This window comes from Amia ocellicauda, chromosome 7 (assembly GCF_036373705.1).
Source record: "Amia ocellicauda isolate fAmiCal2 chromosome 7, fAmiCal2.hap1, whole genome shotgun sequence".
NCBI lineage: Eukaryota > Metazoa > Chordata > Actinopteri > Amiiformes > Amiidae > Amia > Amia ocellicauda.
Window position 1 is genome coordinate 24,173,981 of NC_089856.1, and position 9,175 is coordinate 24,183,155.

Genomic DNA, 9,175 nt, shown 5'->3' on the forward strand with positions numbered 1-9,175 from the left:
TTGTATTTAAGTCCTCCCGATTTATTTAGTAGAATAGCTATTTTTCCCTACGTGAGTGAAGCTCCAAAAGAGCTCTATTAAAGCCCTCTCGATTCTTTAGTAACATAGATACTTCTACTTAAGCGAGATCCGCAAGGCTGTCTCTTCAACAGGGCCAAAGCGGTTACCTCTTTCAAATGGACAAGGGTTATGTCGGTCTGGAGCTTTTTGAGCTAGTGGGGGTGGCGAGGAGATATCTACGTCTTTAGTAACCTCGGATCGGTGAAGAATTAGTATATTTGGGGGCAGAGTTGACAGGGCACTGAAGAAATAGCCTATCACATTAGAGTTTGGTTTGAAGCATTTAAATATGTGGGGGTGGAGCTAACAGGGCACTGATGACAGGTGGGGTCTGTTTTCAATTTAAGAAGCGGCTCTGTTTACATTTGAGGCGATGGGCCCCCCTAGCCCCGGATAATGGAATGTGGTGAGAGATAGCGATCGGTAGAAGCGGTGGGGGCTGTGGGACAGCTTGAGAGACACAAGATGGACTGAACTTTAGAAAATCCTGAATATGAGCAAAATGAAAAGAAATGTAATACAGAAAATGTAAATTAAAACTTTCAGTAAACAGCATAATCTCAGTAAATACTACACCTACCCAAGACCAATATTTTCTTGCATTTCAGAATTAGTCAAACGTATTATTTAAAGAACAGATACAATGTAAAGATTGAATAAATACAATTATGAAGTTTTAAAGGTGTGTGTGTGTGTGTGTGTGTGTGTGTGTGTATTCACAACAGCGTGCAATGTAAATGAAATGTAACGTTACTAAGTTAAGAAATCCTTAAATATAGAAGAGTTATAGAATATATATGTTATATAAGAAGTACAGACTATATATGTAGAAACTGGGACATTTCAATACAACTCAATAAAATCAGCATTTGTAATAATATTAGTAACCAAACATCAAATTATTTTAAATAAATATGTAATATAATCCATTCATGCATTAAGATTAAGTAAAAAGACTCAATACGATCTCAGCACAAACCTATGTGTGTATGTATATTTATATAATTTACACATTAGAATAGCTTGACAATATGAAGTTTGAACAGCCTTCAGTACATTTAAGTAGTATCATTCTTACAGAGGGGTGTCTGTGTGTGTGTGCATGTGCGTGTGTGTGTGTGTGTTTACATATATACCGAGTGCAAGCTGGAGATCACGGCCCCAGGTTTCTTTTCTTTTTCTTTTTCAGATCCTAATAAGATTCAGCCCTTCCTCCACTTTGCACAGATTTGTGCTAGATTGCAACTTTTACGTACAGAGCTAAGGAATGATAAGTCAGGCTAAATGGTCTAAACTTTAGAAAAACCTGAATATGCACAAAAGTAAAAGAAATGTAAAACAGAAAATGTAATTGGAACTTTCAGTAACCAACATAATATCAGTAAATACCACTCCTACCCAAGACCTATATTATCCGGTATTGTAGAATATACATGAATATATGTAAAGCTTGAATAAATACAAATATAATGTTTTAAATGTGTGTGTGTGTGTGTGTGTGTGTGTGTGTGTGTGTGTGTGTGTGTGTGTGTGTGTGTATTCACAACACCCGGTGATGTAAACAAAATACAACGTTACTAAGTTAACTTAAGAAATCCTTAGAAGAACCATAGAATATATATCTAGAAACTGTGAAATTTCAATAAAACTCAATAAAAGCAGCATTTGTAATAATATTAGTAAAAAAACATCAAATTATTTTAAATAAATATCTAATGTAATCCATTCAAAAAGTAAATACACAATATGATTTAAGCAAAAACCTATGTGTGTATGTATATTTATATAATTTACACATTACAATAGCTTGGGGGTGCAGTCTGAAGACCTTAATGGTCTTGGTTGTATTGACAGTAAGACATTTGAACAACCTTTAGTACAACCAACTAGTAACATTCTAACAGACATAAAGAACGAAAACACAATTTTAATAACGAAAGTAAGTAAATTAAACTAAACCACACTTATTTAACTTAAGAAATACAGTATATAACCGACATTTAACTGAGCACAGCTCTCTTTGCTAGTTAGATAACTCTCCACGGTCAAACAGAAGCCTTATAGTAGTAACTTTCTTACAGAAATAAAGAATGCACCCCATGATGTTAAGAAAAAAATAAATTAAAAAATACTAAAGTAACTTTAAACATATTAAATATGTATCATTCATTAAGTATGTGTCTATTAAAACAGTAGATTTATACTTTTTCTAGAAAAATAATCTCCAGTCTCAGCATCTCAGGGAGTGAGACCTACCTAGCAGCACAAAAACACAATACAGACAGAGGCCAGAGGGAGCAGCAACCTTAGAGACCACAGCAAAAGAAAAACACAGGGAGACACAGTCACTCTAGAGTCACACCGGATCATGCGTGAATCCAGCAGGTCTGTAGTGAGATAGGGTTAACACAAAACAATCAGGCACAGAAAAAGAGAGATTGGCTAGAAATAGAGAAAACCGATAAAAAATAAATAAAAAAATACATACATAAATAAATAAATAACCATAATAACAGGGTGAGTTATGAAGACCAAACCGACACAGTTGAATATTTGAACGTTTTATTAAGAATTTGCTTCACCAAAATAGTTTACACAGTCATTCCACTGATGCCCTGACAGGATCACACTGCAGTGGAGGGGTTTCAGAAGCAGCACATCCTGCTCTCAGCACCGCGGTGGGGGTTTGCAGGAGCGGCAACAACACAAAACTAGCCCCCTAATGACTGAGAATTTATCACCAGAAAACCTGTACAAATCCAGCGGTCAGGCATTTCTACCCTGTCTGAGTAACGTGATTCAGTAACATCTCTAAATGATATTCTGTATAAATTCTATGTAGTTCTTATCTGGGTGTCTGATTTTAAGTCTTCCTTTTTATGGTTTTAAACCATTTTTGCAATTAAGTGATATTGTACAGATATGTGAGACACCAGATGTATTTCACTAGTTTTGCAAACTGCTTTATGAGACTCATTGTCTGTATCTAAGTAATGTACAATTGTGTTGAAACATGCACAGTGTACTGAAATACATGACATACTGATGTGATAGATTTTACTATTTCGCTACAAAATTGAAATTTGGGAAATGCTTTATTATTATTATTATTATTATTATTATTATTATTATTATTATTATTATTATTATTATTAATATTATTATCATTAATATTATTATCATTAATATTATTATTATTAATATTTCTTGGCAGACGCCCTTATCCAGGGCAACTTACAACATAAGTGCAATATAAAATGTATTTTCTATATCAAAGTCAATTCCAGTTGTAACAAAGCACAAATATCAAACAGAAATAGTCTATATGCTATATTCAAAATACTTTGTGGGCTTATTGCATATATCGATTTTATTATTTTTATTACACATAGGTCTCCTCAAGAGGAGTTTAAGCGGCTCTGTATGGGTTGGGGTGGGGGTCTGAGCTCAGGCATATCCAGAAGCCTTAATGTCCTGCTCTGTTTCAAGAGCCAAGTTTAGCCATTTGGCATTCCTTTTAACTGTATGCAGTCTGGTGATAACATAAAGCTGTTTTTTATGTTTACACATAGTGACAGACTGACAGACAGACACAGCATCACCCTGAACAGATCTGTCAAATCAACAGCTGGGACCTAACAGCATATAGCTTAAGCATCTAGGGTTTAAAACGCATCGCAGATTCTCAGTCACCCGGCCAATAGGTTACTGATTATCTTTGAAACGTGAGCAGAAACAGCACCAGCGCAATTCAGATTAATATTCTATACATTGAGCTGATATAGCATAATTTCCATCCTTCCCACCTTGTGTATGTTATTAACAATAAAGAAGCATTTCATAAAATAGATACCTCTCTGATTCTTATTTTGTACAAAAACATGTTCTTACCGGCTTGTGTCTCTCTCTGCTAAATCTGATTTCGCTTTACTGTACAACTCATACCCCAAATAACATTCAAAATAAGTAAAGTAGTTAAAAAGACAAAGGTTATGCACATCAACCTGTTCGATGTGTCCCTGTATACAAATTAAAGAAGTATTGTTTTAATGACCTCCTTGACTCCTGTACACTCTGAATCATCCAACGTTTTGCTAAAAAGGTCTGATCTGACCACGCTGGGGAGAAATCGATGGGGGAGGAGAGTCCAGCTAAGAAAATAAAAAAAAGCTCCGGCCTCTGTGGAGAGCCGCCTGAAAAGCTGCGAGGAATGCGGCCCGTACATTCACAGCCCCTCTCTTATCTGAACCCCCTGACACAGATCCTCCAGAGCAGACCAGACAGCACAATGTCACATTACAGCGGCGCCAATGCAGGGTGTCTGTCTAGTTAGTTAGATAGTTGTATAAATTTTCAGCATTGACACTGTTAAGGCTGTACAGAAATGCATGAGAACTGCAAGGTCTTGATGTTTTTATTTTTCCTTACTAAGGTATTATCATTTCCAGACAGGATCAGTAAACTAAAGGAAAATAAAATGAAATGTTTGTGCTTTAAAAGATTAATTTCACTTTACATTTGTATTGATTTGTATTACAAATAACTTCAATAATAACTAAACTGACCACCCACCACTGCCTGTCTGTGAGCACACTAAAGACAAATTAAACTTTCCAAATAGTGACATTAAAAATACACTAACTTGAAAGTGTAAAGATTGCATGTAAGAGGGGTTTAAAATTAAATGATTGAGATTTAACAGATTAGTAATTGTAAGAATAAGTAGCATCTTAATGGTTACCTTGAATTCAGGGCAACACAGTTAATGAACGGGCAGGGCTATTAAGCCTGGTTGAACATTATTCAAAATACAACACTAGAGATCATCTGGTGCTGTCACGGTCTCCCCTGTTTCTACCTTAGTTCACCACCAGAGGTCTCCCTCTCCCAAATACTAGTTTAGTGCTTCTCCTTTCCTTTATCCAGTCAAACCAGTCTTTACACATTCTTCCCTGCCAGGCGCACCTGTTCTGTCTTCCTCTCCTATCATTGGTCAATCCTTCATTCACCTTGTTCAATCCCTCTCTCCTTCACAGTACTTAAACCCCTCTGTTTCCTAGATTCATCGCGAAGTCTTGCATTCTCTCCTGGATCATTTCTAAGCCTTGTTTCTTGATTGCCTTCCTATGTATTTTTGACCTCTTGCTTCCTTCTCTCGTTTACCCCTTTCGGATCTCCCTACTAGCCTGTTTGCTTGATCGTTTGTCCTGGACTGTCCCTGTTTATGCTCTCTCGTTTTGCCCTTATTGGATTATCTGCTTCAACTCTAAAAGCCTGCACTTGGATCCTTTCCTTTGGTACTAGAGGATGTCACAGGTACGTTACACAAATTGGGGGACAGGATTTCTCAGGCTTTAAGGGGGTTGAACCACCGTCACACGTCCCACAGCATAGGACACTGACTCTCGTACCCCCGTCATCTGTCTGCATTACCCCTGAAATGAAAAGTGCTTACGCCGTGAAGGGCGGCGGAGATGTGAAGGCGGTTGGCGGTGTGTGGACGTGTACGGACACGCCCTCTTCTAAGAGCGCCGCGGGGCGGGATTCGGGTCAGAAGAAAATGTCTTCTCCAAAAACCGAGGAGGCCGCCAGGGCCCGCGAACCTCTTCCTTCCCCGGCTAGCCCCCGGGCCTACGCTCCGGGCTTTAATACACCTGTGGACCGCCGAAGCCTCATCTCCCGATATAAAATACAAATGACACGTTTTGTTTGGTTAATAAACATGTTCATGGTCTTATCCTGTGAAATAGGGTTTATTTATTAATGTTAAAGGACTACAATGTTTTTGCGTGGACGGTGCGCTGGGGTAAAATCCAGAAAGCATTGGAATACATTGTACGGTGATATTAGTTTTCAGAACCTGTTTATAGGTTCAAAGGTATAAAAGTGCCTAAGCTAGATCCCTCTGTGAATACCTCAATATAAACACGGTCCTTGAAATATGTAATCATGTTTAAGGTGTTTGACGCTATAAATGGGCCACCTGTAGGTGAAATAACTAAATACATGTTTTGTTTGTATAGAGGTGGAAAGACAACACAAACAGCCTTGTAGACTCACATTACACCAGATCCCTGTGCTATAATCAAGTACACAATACTAACTCCATTTAAAAACAAAGCCGGTAAGATGTGCCAAATGTTTACAGACGCTCCAAAATATAGCGATAAAAAGGTCAAGTTTAAGAATGGGACATTTTTACATATAGAATACATGGGAATATAAACATTATATATATATATATATATATATATATATATATATATGTTTTCATTTGATCTATTTAAGGCTATAATCCACCTCATACATACCTCCTATAGGGCAATTCTAAATGTTACAATTAATTCTATTGTCTGACTTTCCTCTATTATTTGAATATTTGTCTTTAAAAAAATCTTTACACTCGATATCCGTAAAAGAAAATTAGGTATATAGTCAATGATACAACTAAACAAAAAAGCACCCCTACTACCTAGGTCCTCGGTCTGTGCTACCAACCAGAGGAGCTCTTAGAAGCGCCTGCTCTGCCCCTGCAGGGGTTTTGATAAGCGGCTCCACCTCAGGCTGGGGACCCCTAGCCTGTGACTGATGCTTATTACCGATCGCTGAGTTCACAGCTCTCTCATATCAAACCCCTGATCTGATATGAATGTGCAGTTCTTTTCAGGATGCTCAACCAGAAAGAAAACTGTAAAGAAAACAAATAAATAAATAGTAATTCAAACTTATGTAATGAGTCACAGTTTTCACAATCATGTTTCGTGACTTTTTAACACACAAACACAGTTAGATCCCTTCCAGCCGGGCTGTGGTCCCCCGCTATTCAGTTTTCTTATTTGATCGACACAAATGTGTTGTTGTTTCTAAGCATTTATTAGGTCTCTGTTATAGGGCCTCAACTTAGTTTTCTTTATTGTCACAAATGAGTAAAATGTTGTTGTTGTTTTTATTTAAAGTTACACATTTGTTTCTTTTATCTTACTTTGAAAACCTTTTTCAGCTGACTAATGTCATAAAGACGGAAAGTCTTTCTAAACAGTTATTTCTGATGTGTTTGAGGTATTTGGTCTAGTTATTTGAAATTACGTACTAATCTAAAGCAGATTCCCCCTGAGTATTTGTTATAGGCTCCCTGTTTGTATTCAGCATTGTGATTTATAATAATGCATTTGATTAAGGTTGAATAAATCCAAAACAATAAAATAAAATAAAATCTTGATCTTTGTTAAAATGAACCTTTGTCTTTAGCCTGTATTTTACTGATAAGTCAAATCCCGCTTAAAAATTGCTTGTACATCGGGCCCAAAAGCCAAATATGTCCACCAGTATAAAAACTGTGTTCATGTGATTTAAAATACATATGCTGAATAAAACAACAAATCAATAAGATTTTATTAAACATGCTGTTAGAAGGCGATACACATGGCACCATACTTCTTGACAGACCAGAAAAACTGATGTGGTTGAGGCTGTACTTTTCATTTCAGGGGTAAAGCAGACAGATGACGGGGGTACGAGAGTCAGTGTCCTATGCTGTGGGACGTGTGACGGTGGTTCAACCCCCTTAAAGCCTGAGAAATCCTGTCCCCCAATTTGTGTAACGCACCTGTGACATCCTCTAGTACCAAAGGAAAGGATCCAAGTGCAGGCTTTTAGAGTTGAAGCAGATAATCCAATAAGGGCAAAACGAGAGAGCATAAACAGGGACAGTCCAGGTCAAACGATCAAGCAAACAGGCTAGTAGGGAGATCCGAAAGGGGTAAACGAGAGAAGGAAGCAAGAGGTCAAAAATACATAGGAAGGCAATCAAGAAACAAGGCTTAGAAATGATCCAGGAGAGAATGCAAGACTTCGCGATGAATCTAGGAAACAGAGGGGTTTAAGTACTGTGAAGGAGAGAGGGATTGAACAAGGTGAATGAAGGATTGACCAATGATAGGAGAGGAGGACAGAACAGGTGCGCCTGGCAGGGAAGAATGTGGAAAGACTGGTTTGACTGGATAAAGGAAAGGAGAAGCACTAAACTAGTATTCGGGAGAGGGAGACCTCTGGTGGTGAACTAAGGAAGAAACAGGGGAGACCGTGACAGCACCAGATGATCACTAGTGTTGTATTTTGAATAATGTTCAACCAGGCTTAATAGCCCTGCCCGTTCATTAACTGTGTTGCCCTGAATTCAAGGTAACCATTAAGATGCTACTTATTCTTACAATTACTAATCTGTTAAATCTCAATCATTTAATTTTAAATACAAATCAATACAAATGTAAAGTGAAATTAATCTTTTAAAGCACAAACATTTCATTTTATTTTCCTTTAGTTTACTGATCCTGTCTGGAAATGATAATACCTTAGTAAGGAAAAATAAAAACATCAAGACCTTGCAGTTCTCATGCATTTCTGTACAGCCTTAACAGTGTCAATGCTGAGAATTCATACAACTATCTAACTAACTAGACAGACACCCTGCAGTTGCACTGCTGTAATGTGACATTGTGCTGTCCGGTCTGCTCTGGAGGATCTGTGTCAGGGGGTTCAGATAAGAGAGGGGCTGTAAATTTACGGGCCGCATTCCTCGCAGCTTTTCAGGCGGCTCTCCACAGAGGCCGGAGCTTTTTTTTATTTTCTTAGCTGGACTCTCCTCCCCCATCGATTTCTCCCCAGCGCGGTCAGATCAGACCTTTTTAGCAAAACGTTGGATGACTCAGAGTGTACAGGAGTCAAGGAGGTCATTAAAACAATACTTCTTTAATTTGTATACAGGGACACATCGAACAGGTTGATGTGCATAACTTTTGTCTTTTTAACTACTTTACTTATTTTGAATGTTATTTGGGGTATGAGTTGTACAGTAAAGCGAAATCAGATTTAGCAGAGAGAGACACAAGCCGGTAAGAACATGTTTTTGTACAAACTAAGAATCAGAGAGGTATCTATTTTATGAAATGCTTCTTTATTGTTAATAACATACACAAGGTGGGAAGGATGGAAATTATGCTATATCAGCTCAATGTATAGAATATTAATCTGAATTGCGCTGGTGCTGTTTCTGCTCACGTTTCAAAGATAATCAGTAACCTATTGGCCGGGTGACTGAGAATCTGCGATGCGTTTT